General features: G+C 30.8%; 1 long non-coding RNA gene across 1 annotated transcript; it reads right to left on the bottom strand.

Annotated features, from left to right (window-relative positions):
• Positions 1 to 5,494: 5,494 nt before the first annotated feature.
• Positions 5,495 to 7,961, bottom strand: LOC108763906 (uncharacterized). Its single transcript, XR_001940246.1, has 3 exons — positions 7,811 to 7,961; positions 5,899 to 6,006; positions 5,495 to 5,833 (listed from the first exon to the last, which is right to left on the bottom strand). It is a non-coding gene; the product is annotated as an uncharacterized LOC108763906 (long non-coding RNA).
• Positions 7,962 to 16,793: the final 8,832 nt, after the last annotated feature.

Raw genomic sequence — 16,793 nt, 5'->3', positions numbered from 1 at the left:
GTGGGGGAAAGTTGTCGCTTCTGATGGAGCATACTTTGAATGAACTTACTTTGTATTGTTTTGTTTAAATAAATACATCTTTTTCATTTAAAAAAGGCGGAAACTTATTCCCATACCCAATATTTATTCAACATAAATTTTTAAGATATATATTACACAACATTTATTATAAATTGTCACATTTATAATAAGAAAAGAAAAATACTGATGATTCAATCCCATAAAATTGGCAGTTTTTTTACGCAACAATTATCATTATGAATAACATGTGTCTCTCAATTTTTTTCTTTCTAATTTTACAGATTCATCACATTTGCAAAACAAACTTAGTATGGCATTTTTTCTCATAATTTTTTTGCTACCAACTCGGAATAATTCTAATGAATGGAAATGAGCCTAAAAAATAAGAGGTACACACACACACACATTTTGCTACCAACTCGGAATAATTCTAATGAATGGAAATGAGCCTAAAAAATAAGAGGTACACACATACACACATACACACACACACACACGCGCGCGCGCGCGCGCGCGTTAGAGAAAAATATCTGTCCCACCAACTATCATTAATGTAACATCAAAATGTTAGAATTTTTTACGCAACTATGTAACCGTTACATACACTCGCATTACATTGAATTTAATATATTGATATTGAGTGAGAAATTATAACATTGATGTTATTTTTGCTGGTGTTTACAGGAATTACATTATATATATAAAATATTTGTATTTTTGCACGCTCCGGTACCAATCTCACACAGTAAAGCTGATTTTGAAGGTTTCCAATCAGGAATTCCGGCAGCATCAATCCATTTTTGTCTCGAGTTTGAATCTTGGGCAAATGTTGCGCAGCGATATCCTTCTTTATTGGAGTTTGTGCATCTTGGAGCACTGCATCTGGCAGGCATTTTATAATACGCACAAATCCTATTCAGATATTTGAAATGTAAAAATTCGTAGTTTTATTTCATGTATATATGTACAATAGAGGAAGGTATATATTTCCAAGATTAATAATATGTACCACTTACAAAGACCTTATCAATTGTAAAATTGGGGAGGAAATTGCAGCTTAAGGTGACAAGCGTACTGCTTTTGCAGTCATCTAATCTAAACAGCATACCCCCACCATGGCTCTACAGAGCTTGATTACCAGGTCCAATCAGAGGGTCACGTGATGCAATTTGCCACTCTCTTCCTGTGAGGCTCTCTATCTATAAATCTCCAAATTTACTAAACGCGAAATCAAAAATTCTTTTACAAGATTAAAGTAAACGCAAAATTTTTTTGGTAGTGCTGCAATAGACTTCATAATAAATAAAAAAAAAGTTAAAAACTTACATTTTTTCAATTCGTGGAGCTGTCATCTGATGTAGATATTTCCTTAATACAAAAATGTTATAGTTCGTATACGACAGTGCAGCACTAAGCATATTACGTACACAAACAATACTTAATGAAACTAAGATTAAAAGCTTCAAAAGAAATATTTATCTGCAAATTTATTTGCATTTATTTGCAAATGACGTGAACATATAGACGATAACAGATATGCCTTAACACCTGAAATTTAGAGCTTGCTCTCCGTCTCTAGATGATGTATGAATATCTACACGGAAAGAAATCTGTTACGATTTTGGCACGGACAGTCAAACTATTAGGTATACAACTTTGTTTCCGCCGTTTTTTTCCGAAATTCGAGGCTTTACTGTAAAAAACTGGTTATACATATGATTCAAAGTATTGTTCATCGCTGGCCACTACTTTCTCCCATCTTTCGGGCAGCGTACAAATCCTGCGTCGAAAAAACTGGTCATTTTTTGAGGCGATCCACGAATCGATCCAATTTTTTACTTCTTTATAAGACCGGAAGAGCTGGTCAGCTAGGGCGTGTGCCATTGATCGAAACAAGTGATAGTCAGAGGGAGCAACGTCTGGAGAATACGGCGGGTTTGATAGGACTTCCCATTTCAATGTTTCCAAGTATATCTTGACCACTTTCGCAACATGGGGTCGAGCATTGTCATGCTGCAAAATCACTTTATCGTGTCTCTCATTGTATTGCGGCCGTTTGTCTTTCAATGCTCGGCTCAAACGCATCAATTGCGTTCGATACCGATCGCCTATGATTGTTTCAGTCGGTTTTAACAGCTCATAATATATTACACCGAGTGTATTTGGTCCAACCAAATACAGAGCATGACCTTGGAGCCGTGAATATTCGGTTTGGCCGTCAACGTGGAAACATGGCCGGGAACTCCCCATGATTTTCTGCGCTTGGGATTATCGTAATGAACCCATTTTTCGTCCCCAGTCACAATGCGATGCAGAAATCCCTTCCGTCTTTGCCTTTCAAGCAGTTGTACACAAGCAAACAAATGCCGTTCAACATCTCTCGGCTTCAACTCGTACGGCATCCAATTTCCTTGCTTCTGAATCATTCCCATGACTTTGAGGCGTTTTGAAATGGCTTGTTGAGTCACTCCCAATGATCGTGCCAATTCTTCTTGATTTTGACACGAGTCTTGATCAAGTAATGCTTCCAATTCTGCATCTTCGAAACCCTTCTCTCTTCCACTGCTATGCCGGTCTTCGACGTCAAAATCACCGTTCTTGAAGCGTTGAAACCACTCACGACACGTTCTTTCACTAATAGCTGCCTCACCATAAGTATTTTAGAGCATTCGATGAGCCTCAGCCGCAGATTTCTTCATATTGAAGCAGAAAATTAAAACCTCCCGCAAATAACGAGAATTTGGCTCGTAAACTGACATTTTAAATCGAGAATAATTTTATGATGCAGACACAAATCGACTAATGTTTCTATGGGGTTATGTTGACAGATGCCCAAGTTTATTGTATGACGTCTATGATCTATTTATTTCGACCACCACTTATCGCTAAAGCCATCTATAGGAAAACGGCGGAAGCAAAGTTGTACACCTAATACTATCGCATGACCTATTTCAATGCGCTAATAGCGCTATCGTTCAATCTGTTTATGCATGAAGTCATGCAATCATGGCACGAGAAATCTCTATGAAAAAAAAGAATGAGATGCGCGCTATGGTCGTACCAGCTTTTTACGATAGCCGCACGAGCGCCATACGCATAAAGCATCCCACTTCACCGTGCGAAATTCGCTTGAAATCCGTGCGATTTTGGCATGGCTTATCGGTTTGACAGTCAAATTTCTAAACCACGCCATCTATGATGCATTATATGTAAAACATTAAACATTTATGTGAAAATGTTGTAGCAGTAGTAAATGTATTAATGCAAGTATTTGATGATTTATTTAAATTATAAAATTTATTTCCTGAGTAATTTTTTAATTATTAGATTCTTACAGAAGATTACAAAAACCCTGCTGGAAAAACTTTGCTGAAATTTGTGACATTTCGCCGAAATTGTTGTAAGTTTTGAAACACATATTTCAGTGAAATTTCAAATACGTAATTTCAAAAATACGTATAATGTAATACTTATAATGTAATATGATAAAGTAATAATAGAAATAAAAACAAATAAGTTACACAGTCTATTAATAATAAAACTTATTTATATATAAATAAATCTTATTTGTTTTTATTCTCTCCGTGTAAAGACGGGGAGCGTGCTCTGAATATGTCCCAATACTCGTACAATTTCAGGTGTTAAGGCATATTTGTCATCGTCTGTATAATACACTTACCGACTAAAAGGTTGCAATACTCTTTTTTTAATGGGTTTCGAAATGCGGTCTGCTTACCAAGCGATTGGTTCTTACTTATGGATCCGTAAGTAAAAACCATCACTCGCGGTGAATAGGCTGCATTCCGAAAACCATAGAAAAAAATCTGTTGCAATCTTTTAGTCGGTGAGTGTATATAATCAATTAAGATTTTAATCTTAGTTTCATAAACTCTCAGTATCGTTTATGATATAAACAGTATTGTTTGTGCACGTAATACTCTCAGTGCTGCACTGTCGTTTGGTCCATACGAGCTATAAAACTTTTGTATTAAGGAAACGTCTACATTAGGTAACAGCTCTATGAGTTAAAAAAAAATATGTTTTTAACTTCTTTTTTCGATTTTAGTATAAAGTCTATTGCAGCATCACTAAATTTAGTGTTTACTTTAATCTTATAAAACGATTTTTGATTCAGTTCAGTAAATTCGAAGATTTATATCAATCTGCAAAGTTCCGAGAATTTAGCCACTGAATAAAATTTGATTAAACCAATGGAATATTAAAATCAAGACATCCCAAGTAGCACAGCAACGCTTGTAAAGCGTTAAAAAAGTGATTATGTGCGCTTTGTTAATGCTTTGTAAGCGCTGTGTGCTACTTGGGATTTATTGTTGTAGTTATTATTAAACTGTATTTGCATTAATGATTGATCAATCTAGTATTGATAAATATATTCAAGGCTCACCTCTTTTTTTATAAAATCTAATATGATATTTAACGTCTGATTGAACCATTTAGAAATCATTTGTAATAGTCCTTTTTTTAAAAATCTTTTTGTGTAAAATGTAAAAGAACAAAAAGTTTTATTCGTAACTTCTTCAATATATCATATTTATAATAATATTCCCACGCATCAAATAGTTTATATTATTTCCGATAATATATTTCTAATAATATCAATTATTTATTTAAATATGCAACGTCACCTTGATTAATTTAAATTTCAAGCAGAAACTTTTTGTTGATCTCCTGCGAGAAAAAAAATGTCCCTTGAAGTCGTCCCTTGAAAAAAGATGATCCTTGAAATTGTTGAAATGATAGCTTTAAGATTTTGAATTGCTAATTTATCATTAAAGCGATATGACGTAGTATAATTCATTGTTACGATCGAGGATAATTGTCTTTCTGTATTAATGATCTGCTCATTAGTCGTGATTTTAATAAATTTGTTTTTGTCCTTTATATAGTAATGTGTTCAGTTAGCAAGAATTTTTTTGATAAGGAATTGTACGAGGGTAGTTTGAAAAGTTCTTGACCTGATACAAAAATTACGTCACAAATCAATTTACTTATAATTTTAGACAAATTTGATTCTGTACAGGACTACTAATAAAATTTTAGACGGATGCGTTCATTAGTTTCTTTGTTTTGATTGTATAAAGTAATCAACTTTTGGTTCCATTGTGACAATTGCACCCGTTCATACTTTTTCAATTGCAATCACAACTACCCTGGTATTATTGATTTATAGATGCGTTTTTAGAAAGCTCGGAAAGCGATTTACGCGCTCTGAGATAAATGTTCTATTCTATTTTTAGTATGTATTTTAATATACATTTTCTAGAATATACAATACGTTTTACTGTTAACTCGTCACTCTGCTTATTGTTACACGTAACGCGATTTATTATGTTTGTAGAAGTGTAATCTCTTCTCGTAGTACACCTACTTGCGGGATGATTTCTCAGATATTCTAACGCCACATTTAACACCATGTTATATAAAATACTTATCTTAATATTCTTTGCTCACTTTGACATTGAACGCGACGCGAAGATAATTTTTTATATATTTTTATATTTATCTTAACGTAATATTTGAAGCGATTACATCACATTTTTTTGGAATAGCTTGTCTGACTTCATCCGCATTCTTGTGGTTTTCGTTCAGCGGCCCTTGATCCTAGAATCACGTAGCGGTCGTTTCAGTCTCCTTGAAAACTATAATTACAAGGCTCACAAAACATGTTTCATTTCCGGTTTTCTTGCGCACTTGTAATGCATCATGGATCGCATCTCTAGCAGTATTGCGACACGGAAAGTTGATTAATGATTGATTTCATCGTATGGATGGAGTGGTAAGGGACGAGAAGCTGAAATAGGGATGATATGAGATTCATTTACGTTGTGAAGATATTGCATGCAGCGAGATACTCACGCAAGTAGGAAATAACATGGGATCTATGATCTATCACTGCAGATAGACGACGCAGTGATCAGTGGGGTATGCGTATAGCAGCACGCACGGTGAAGCCTATAAAGAAATCTGTAGCACAAAAAACGCGTTCTTAACCCCTTGAGTGTCAGTGACGCACATATGCGCAGAAAAAAGTCGTGCCATTTTCGTCTCATGACGCATATGTGCGCATTTGAAAAAAAACATGTTTATACTTCATCGATTCGACTGTAATTTGTTAAATCATGGTTTTTGAGGTCGCTGAATCCAAATTTGAAATCGGATTTTCAAAATTCAAAATGGCGGATCCAATATGGCGGACGCAAGTTCGAAAAATGGTTTGATTTCTACAAAAATTTGTATCTCTAGATGTTCGTGATCGTGAATTTAGAATTTGAGTCCTGACTCTAAGTATCTGAAACTCGGATACATTATGACGAATAAAAATTCAGCAAACCATTCATGGCAAATTATCCATCGTAAAAAATGTAAAAGAATTTTTTTTTGTTTTTATATCCCGCTCTCTGCCGAACCCAGAGTCACGAATCGAGGACGTGGCGGTTGTTGACTCCGTTTTTTTTTACTTTTTGTATTTTTTTTATTTTTTTGGTGCTTTTGGCGTTTTTAAATTTTTTATTATTTTTATTTCCATTATGATTTTATTCTTTTTTTTGTTTTTTGTTTTTTGAAAATCCGATTTCAGATTCGGATTCAGCGACCTCCAAAACCATAACACTAAAATTATAGGATAAATCAATGAAAATTTTTTTCCAAGACAAAAATGGCACGAAAAGCTGATTTTCGCCTGACAGCTAAGGGGTTAACAGTGTAGAAATTATTTCACATGAAATATTTAGAGAGATACAGATATTTATTAAATAAAAATAAAATGTTAAATTTATAAAAAGGAGACAATCAATTTTTATTTTATTGTACACTAGGAACATGTACAAGTCGCATCTAAATTATATATAATGAAGTTTGTGAAGAAGCACCAATCTAGTATCAAACAGGAATGGGACGTTATTTTTAGTTTTTATCGTTATTTTTGCCGTTACTTTTTAAAACAATGATTTGGTAAAGACGTTGCAATTTTTTATGACAGTAACGATAATTAATTAAAAGTTAAGATTGGGAATATCACTTTTGTGAAAAGTGATTTGTTACCATTAAGCATTATTTATTGAAAAAAGTAACTCATTTCTTGTGATGCGTTGATTTTTAAATGTAACGAAGCGACGCATCACAAATAATGAACTACTTTTTTCAATAAATAATGTGTAATGATAAAAAGTCCCTTTTTAAAAGTGATATTCTCACTTAATTCTTAATTAATTATCGTCATAAAAAATTGCAATGTCATTACTAAATTATTGTTTTAAAAAGTAACGGTAAAAGTAACTTTCCATCCCTGGCATAAGATTACGTATAATGAATGATATTTACTCAGCGAGATGGTTACTTTCTAGTTTAATAATTAATCCTGTATAATAAAAATATATATAAATTAATGACCCATACATTGGTCAAAAATTTGGTACGCACTTTAATGTTAACCATGTTCGTTTATCTAATCTAACGAAGATGATTATAGAAATAATTATAGAAATGAAGATTTACCATAATGAGACGGTTATCTTTCAATAAAAATTAATTTTGTTATATGAAGCGAATCGTACATTGGGTAATTTTAGAAATTTGATTTACGCTTCATGTTATTGGAATAAATGCGCGGAAAATTGTTATAATTAGATGTAGGAACTGTTATAAATTGCCATCTCGGTACGAGAGTGCAAGAACGCGTTAAATGCATTGACGTTTCTTCGCGAAATCGATGGACCGACAACGGCGATTCACACACGCTCGCTATTCGAGCCCCGGCGCGTTTCCCTACCACTGACTCTCGATGGGCACTCGGTGGGTATCTGGTGGGCACCTGGTGGTCTTTACTAACGGCGGCACTACATCGCACTATCTCTTTGCTTGCTATTCGACAGATCGTGGACCGCGCGCGTACACCCAAACGTTACGTTGGGTATCTTGCCTTCATCCTCGATCTCTTGTGTTTTTTTTTCTTTCCTTCACCTTTTTCTCATCTTTTTTTCTTTGTTTTCCTTCTTTTTCTATCCTTGTTCTCTCCCTTGTTCAGATAATTCGCTATTCTCCCTCTCTCTCTTCTTCTTCTTCTTCTTCTTCTTCTTCTTCTCTCTCTCTCTCTCTCTCTCTCTTTCCTCTATATTGACGAGACGAATTAAAAAGGGAACTTGCGATTGTCCGTCAGGATTTATTCGCGAAGACGCAACGAGTGATCTTCGCGTCAAGTGCATTTGCGATCTTTATTGTGATTGATACTAGCTACTGCAGAACCGTCTTATTTTTATGAGAACGAAAAGATACGAGTTACGAATCTTGTGATCGCCTGCAAAAAGTGAACTTAAAGAACTATTATGACTTGCTTGGACATTTTCGGATTATCTTCGAACAAATTAATAATATTTTGATTAATTGGGTTTGGACTTTTTGATAGCTTCCGGTCAAGGTCGCTATGTCAAGAAGGGTAGGAAGTTACGAAATTCTATGACGATTCTGACGTGGAAAGTCGAGGGCATCGGAGTTTTGCGCAAAGCCAAGACGTACAAGTTAAATCTGATAGTAAGATAGAGAAATCTGTCCGGCATTTCTTTCGCCGTTCTTTCCACTCTCTTTCTTAAGCTTGTGAGTTATATAAAGAAAGATTTTACTGGTCAGTTAATGAACCCGGTTGTGCGTGCACTCAAGGAACGTCCAACAACGACGACGACGACGTCGAGGACGAAAACGGCGAGGACGACGATTGAGCTAGTATTACGTAAGTAAATATGAATAATTTGTCATCTGAAAGCGACGAAGAATGTAGCCCAAGAACACGACCAGATAATGCCGTATTGCACGCATTGGAAAATACTGAACGAGATTGAAGTGATCTGTAGAAATAAATGCAACAAAAGAAAGAATTTTAATGTTACTTCATACATTAAGAGAAAAATTTTTGATTTCTATAGTTGCATTATAAATAATTATGGAGATTTATTTATATATATAAATATAATTAAATATATTCATAATAACAACTATATATAAATATTATTAATATTAATAGTAATAACTATAAAAATAGAGCTACTATAATTATTTATCATGCATTTACCGTCACAAGTATTGAAAACGTTTTTCTTAGAGTTCTAATTTTGACATGTTAGTAAAAAAGGACTAGAAACTATTAATAATTTAATTAAATTATTGGAAAGAATAGAAAAGGAAAGTAGATAAAAGTAAAAAAAATAATAGATCTTTATTTTTTAATTAAGTTTATTAAATATCGTAAATCTTTTAAAGGTTAATGAAAAAGTAGTTATCGCTTAATTATTTAATTTATGGAGTGTATCTTCTTTTGAGAGGTTATCTCCTTTTTAGTATTAGATAAGTATTATTTGTTCGTGTAAATTTATTGCTTGATTACTTATTTACAATTACATATCGGCTGATTTTTTTTGTAAGCCAATTTTACAAAATTTTGTTTGAAATATTTTTTTTAGCATTAATTTTTAATTATTAGTATCATAAAATTTGTAGATTTCATAAATCTTAAAAAAAATTATCTTAGTTTAATAGAAATTAAGAATATATATATATATACAGGGTGGGCCATCTATTGGTACGTTTTTACAGAGTGGGCCATCTATTGGTACGTTTTTAAAAATGCGATCAAATTTTTTTTATATATATATATATATATATATATACATATATATATATACACACACATAATTATTATATATTTATTGCCTTTTTTAAACAAGATTATGAAATTCTCGGATTATAGTATAAAATGTGCGATTTTATACAACTCGCTAAAATTTCAATGTATGTATGACCTAGATATATTTAACTCGACACACTTAAACTCACAGTGGATAAATTAACTATAACAATTATGCATAATGCAGAAATCTTCCTCGCAATGTATGATTTATGGTCTATGAAGATTGATTATTAACATGATATTAAAAGTAAGCGTATTACTTATGTTAACGTTAACGACTCCTACGGCGAAGCTTAGACACTGACCGATTTCTCGTGTACTACTTAGAAGCGTCGCGGAAATGAGTCCTTGGAGAATAGAAACTTCGTCAGTTTTCAGGTTATCAGAATCAGTATCCAATGTATGTATACTGATATGTATCACGTCATTTAGAGAAAGATAGAAGAAAATAAAACTTTCAGGAAGTACTCCAGTCTGGAATACACAACCAAGACAGCACGCATATCTAAAATCGAGTATTCATAGTACATTCTTATTTCAAAACCGTCTTAAAGTTGTCTAAACGATGTCTTAAGCTTATTTCTATCAATGTATAGATTAACTTTAACCTCAGTTCTTGCTTTTTATTTTTTTCTAATTCTTGGAACTAAAAAGAGATGAAAAATTAGTTGAACCAATTAAGATTAAAATTAAACTACATCGATGGAAGTAAACATTATTCCGACTTTGTACATGCGTACTAACTGGGACTTAATTTTTCAATTTATCCTTGGTGAAAAAATTTCGTTGAAATTAATCCACGTTTTGAAACACATTTCAGCGAAATTAAATGAACATTTGCTAAAATTTCATTGAAAGTGAATTTTTCAGCTAACATACTAAAAAATTACTAAAATTAAACTGAAATTTTTTTGAAAATGAACTTTTTAGCTAAAAATCGCTGAAATTAAATTGAAATTTTACTGAAATGCTGAAATTGTGCTGAAAAGAGGAATAATTTCAGTAAAATTTTTCCACCAGTAATAACATTAAAGTTTTTTAAATTATGCAAAATAAATTACGTATTTATGTTAATTTATAAATTTGCAAGTCGTTATTTTTGGTATTCAGGATTTCTAGATTGATTTCAAGAATTTTACAAAATACCTTTAAATCAATTGAAAAATCCCAAATTTTAAATTTCTTACTATAATAAATTTCATTTCCTTTATAATAAAATATAAAATCTATTCGTCCATATCATTAATATGCGCATTTTAATGTGGAGAATGGAATCTTTTTTTATATTCACGAATTATTATTCATTATTTAATTAATTTTTTCGAATAATATATTTTTTATGCAAAACAATTTTTTACTAAGCTATTTTAACTTCTATATCAATATTCGAAAATTTCATGCTGCATCAATGCCCAGGATACCTGAGTATCCATTATAGAATTTTACATGCTATATAGGTAGTAAATGGTTTCCTATTATTCCTTATCCTTCAAGACCTTCTTCAAACTTATTCTAATAACAGTTTGCCTGTTTTTCTAGTAACGGTCAACGTTCTTCTTATCCTGTTTCTATGAACTGATTTACTAGTATTCTGTACGCCAGTTTTAAAACGTCTTATTATTTGAGCAGTCGTATATTTATTGTATTTTTATTACCTATAAAAGTTTGTTAATCCTTCGTCAGCCATGACAATTTGCCATGTTTTCTGCAAACTTTTACTTTTTCTTGTGGAATCTTGTAACATAAAAAATTATTCAAAGTGATTTCTAATATTAGCTTTCAAATTGATTTTTTTTCTGACAGATAAATACTCTAAAGGTTTAAACAAATAGTTAGATGGAACAATGTTGGGCGAATACACAGGATGCGTAGAACTTCCTATTTTTTAACTTTTAAATTTTTTTCTGCATGATTGTTGCTGTGGGCCTGAGGCCGATTCTCATTATCATTAAAGGGATAGTCCAATTTAAAATTAAAAAAAATTGATTTTTCTTTTTTTACATATTTAAAATATTTAAAATACAAAAAAGCTTTTAAAAAATTTTATATTTGTCAAAATAATGAAGATACAAGTATTTTTAAGTTTTAGCTTACTTTCGTGTTTAATGTTCTATCAATTCATGTTCAAAGGCAGTTATTATCAAGCTGGAAAAAAGTGAAAAATATGAGCATTTCGAATTAAAAGAGGATTTGTTATATGGTCCCGGTATCATTGATTAGAAATGAACTTCCATTTTAAAATTGCAACTGTAATGTATTTTAAACTTTAAATGCATTTTTCTCGAAACCATATTTTTTAAGTTGATTGTCATAATTTCTCAGAAACTACTGAACCTCGATTTTAATTTTTACGTATATAAAATAAATGCTTATTTGTTGCATGAATTAGGATTATTGCAATATATGTATAAATAAATTATTTTTTATACACGTCCTATAAAAATTTTGTAAAAATCAATATTTGTCTTTTAAAATCGCGCTGATTAACAATTTGTTTTTGTTTATCCTAGATTAGACTATAATCATACTCATAATGACTAAAAATTCTTCTAAATTTTTTGTTTCAGTTAAATTGGAAGGCTGCAATCATGTAAACTACCGACACATGACTTTTTACTTTTTTAAAATTTACATAACATAAAAACTAATAAATATTTATAGCCATATAAAAATTTGTAAACATTTACTAAATATGTACAAGTAAATGTGTAAAAGCGTAGAAGAATAACCCCAATTTTCTTTAAATAATTTCTAAAAATAGGCACGTTCTAGAAAAGAATACTCCCTTAAAGAGATTATTCCTTGTCAGACAAATCATAAATGCCAGATCAAATTTTTGGATCAACATTGATTCTTATGTTAACCTTCAGTACATTTTTATAAATATCACAAATTTGCTTTGTTGCTATTGTTACATTAAATTTAACATGAGAGAAAATAAAGCAACGTACAATCACAAATATGATATTTGGAAGAGCTATTTCATAAAGTGCTCTTTTATTGCGGAGCAATAAAAATATATCTCATATTTTTTGAAATAATTAAATAACTTTACTTTACTAAAAATTATAAGAAAAAACACATGTTATATATTTTTATACAGTCAACGTAGAATTAATTAAAAAATTTTTTACAAATAATTGATTATATCGGATTCGTTTGTAATAAGTATTCCCTCATCTTCAGTAGATTTTTCCTCAAAATTAGTGAAATACTGTAAATGTTGTTTTGTAAACTAAACAAACGTACAGTCAGATTTAATAAATTTAAACTTTTTTCATACATATTTTTAGAGCTGGGCATATATTTGAAATACTTTTATTTAAAACACATTATTTGCAATACAAGTGTATTTTATATTTTGTACTTCAACGGAGTATATAAAAGTATTGCAATATTGTATTTAAAATCAATTTTGTATTTGAAATCGAAAGATTGAAAGTTTTTTGTATTTTGTAATTTAAATAATAAAATTGATTATCAATTTTAGTATTTGAAATACAAAATACAAAATACTTTTAATCTTTTGTTATTAATACTGAAGTACAAAATACAAAATATTTTCACGTGCTCCGCTGAAATATAAAATATGAAATATAGTTGTCTCACAAATACCGTTTTCCACGTAAAAGTATTTTAAATACAACCTACATATTTTAAAGTAAATTAATAAATTTATATAATGTTGTCTAAATAATGGAGATTCGGAGTTGTATGGCGTGTTTGAATGGAAACCATTAAAATAATATTATACAATATATTTTTAGAAAAAATTGAAATGGATACTCTCTAATATTTGGGTATCGATAAAAATTAATATAATATTTTTGCTATTTGCATATGTACTACGATATTGTCGTTTTCTTTTCTTATTTGGACATATTTACTTATCAGCTTATTACGAAAACGTATTATCGATAACGCATTATCGGAGAGATAAAATTATGTGCGTATAAAATATAATCTTTATCACGCATCTTTATTGCGTCTCTTTGGGCAATATTAAAAAATGTGTTATAATGATTTAAATGTGAAAATTTAATTTTAAAAGTTTCGAATTGTAATTTATTAACAATCGAAAATTTCTAATTGCTGTTGTCCATCAAAAAAAACTTTTTTCCCATTCAAATGAGTAGGCAAGTAATTCGGGGATAAAGATATTATTTTGGATATTATTTTTTATTTTTTAGATATTTTGAAATACTGAACCCGTTGCATTCTGTAACGCTTATTTTGTGGTAACGCAAAACGGTTAAAATATATTTTCGTTGGGCTACAAAAATAATGATCACTCGTTCGACAATGCGGAACGAGTGAGCATTATTTTTCTCTTTACGTTGTATTGTCGTTTCGCTATATCATTATCTGCGCGGCGAGCGAGTCATTCTCGCAGTGTAACTTCAGGAATAAGACAAATCCCAGTAAGATTATTCGGCGGCGAATGTTGTTTGTTGATGTAATTGTTGTCATACATTCGAGCAATTCACATATCAATTAACACTTTTAAAATTGCATCTTGTAAAGAGATATTGAAATTTTAGCTACCTAATGCATTTACAATTCCAGGATAAAGTTCGATCAGCGGGAGTAAAAATTATTGACATTTAATTACTGAAGTTGTGTGCAGTGTTTTTCACGCCTTGTAAGAAATGGAAAGTCCCTCTTTAGTGACTCGTTCTTTTTAGAAATTGCTTAAGATAATACGGTCGGTATGGATCATTTCGAAATTCTAAGAAACTTCAAGAAAGCAATTTAACATCGGCAATGCGAAGCTTATGCGCATACGTGTCGAACGCGATTATTGTAATTTTTGCCCAGTTTTTCGCAACGAATCCACTCCCATCCATACCAATTTTTATTGCGCGTAAATTAAAAGAACAAATGATTGCAGATAATTAACAACTTAATACAAAGAATACAAAATAAAAGTCACAATAATCGTAAAATGAATGTATGAAGAACGTTGTCACCAATATATAAAGAATGTTGTTGTCAATACTGAAAAATCTCTACGAAATAACAAAAAGATGTTTTCTAAGCAAACAAGAAATTATTGTGTTTTTTTTACTTCTTCGAAGTATAGTAACATCTTTACTAAGTATGTGACGTCAACAGACATATTTACGCTGACATTTTAAAACGCCATTAGTACTAAATATGCCAAAAAAAGTAAATAACATAAGTAAATCTTATCAACATTGAAAAAAGTAGCAGCTTTGATAGAAATTTTAATATACTAAAGTTGACTAAAAAGTTTAAAACAGATATATATCTATTATATACATATTTAAATAAATATTAGTTTATTAGAGAAATCTAACAAAAATATAAATTTATGGGATGATCTATATGCCTATTAAACTTCTTGAAAGATATATATTATGCATTATCTGACTCTATAATTTGAATAGATAATATTTATCGTTATAAATTTATAATCAGTACTTCTAATTAGATTACAGTTGATAAAACAAAAGCCTTTTTATTACGCATCTGAAGCGGCATTATCGTGGCCGCAATTAAATGCTCAATGATATTCGCAAAATGATCTAATTAAACCGATTCAAACTATAATTATAATAGATAATAAAAAAATCTAATTACGGTTGAATTATTAAGAAGATAAAGGTTCATGTTATTACTTGGAGGGTCAAAATAATAAATAATACAAATTAAAAACTATAAGTTTATATAAATATACATTTATAATTTCCCTAAATTTTAATTTTATTTATTACAGAATAGTTTTTTAATTATAACTTGCTTTCTAATACAAAACCACAATCTTTCTGATATATTTTATTAAATTTTAAGTAAAGACACAAAATGTAACCATGTGAAAAAAGTGCAAGATATTGATATATTTATTAAAGTGAAACTGATAGTCTTTTTGCTTTGTTAATATTAATGAAGTTTTATTAATGTCTTTATATTTAGCAAATCAGAAATTTATTACGTATAAAGAATTTTTTTTATGAAAGAAAAAGTTAATACGACATGTAAAATGTTTTATTTGTCCATACTATACTAATTTAATTTGCATATCTATGAAAAAAATGAAAAAAATGTATGTAATCAACAAGAAGTGAAAAATATTTCTATCTGAAGACACTGGTAGTGTCTCGACGCTAAGCTATAAAAGATACATCTTTAATTAATTTATCGTTCTTCTGAAATAAATAATAAAACTAGATTATGACTTTTAAACTGCTGCAAAGGTTGTAAATAAATTTTACATAAATCTACGGAGTAAATTAGAAGAAAGGTGAGAATAAATGAAATGAAATGACAATATTAAATTTATGAATAAAAATATTTATTAAAAATAGAATATTTTAATTAAAATTTTGTATAATAAAAAGCGTTCTTGAAACTTTCTTGGGCAAAAGATCAAAGATATACAGAGGCGACACGTAACGATAAGCATTATTACGTAACTGTTTCAAAACGGGCAAGGACGTTTCTCATAAAGCAACAATAATAATAATAACTTGAATGCCAGGTTGCGTTTCTTCGATCTTTTGGCGAAAGTCTTGCGATATGTCAAAGAGCCATCGACTAAGACTTTGGCGTAACAGAGCGGTGATCGTGGCATCTGCACACAACACCCCGTGTGGTTTCACTTCTTTCGGTAATGCCGGGAGATCGTGAAAGCTTGATCTAGTTCTAACGTCCGCGCGCAATAGCAGACGGAAGCGTGTGTCATGCGTGTTTCTATCCTTGCCTGCATTTGCGAGTGGAAAGGCAGCTATCAGACTTCCTTCTCGCTATCACCGTCAGAATCGTTGTCGTCGTGTTTGAGGTCATTACCATTATTTACCGATAATGGTAAGATTGGAAATAATCCCGACAAAGAGAAAGGAAAGGAAAGGTAGGAAAGGAGAACAGTCTCAGATTGTTACCGGAAGATGCAAAAAGGAAGAAGGAGTTTTATTCTACTTGCGAAAAATCAAAGAGGCAGAAGTGGCGTAATGATAAAAAAATCGTAATAATTGCAGATACGTTAAGTACATTCGCTGCATTTCTTACAGAAATTTAATACCAGAAGATAGTGATTAATTATTTATTTATTTTG

Source organism: Trachymyrmex cornetzi, unplaced genomic scaffold (assembly GCF_001594075.2).
Source record: "Trachymyrmex cornetzi isolate Tcor2-1 unplaced genomic scaffold, Tcor1.1 scaffold388, whole genome shotgun sequence".
Taxonomy (NCBI): Eukaryota; Metazoa; Arthropoda; class Insecta; order Hymenoptera; family Formicidae; genus Trachymyrmex; species Trachymyrmex cornetzi.
Note: the sequence above shows the minus strand (reverse complement) of the source record. Positions and strands in the feature narration are given on the sequence as shown.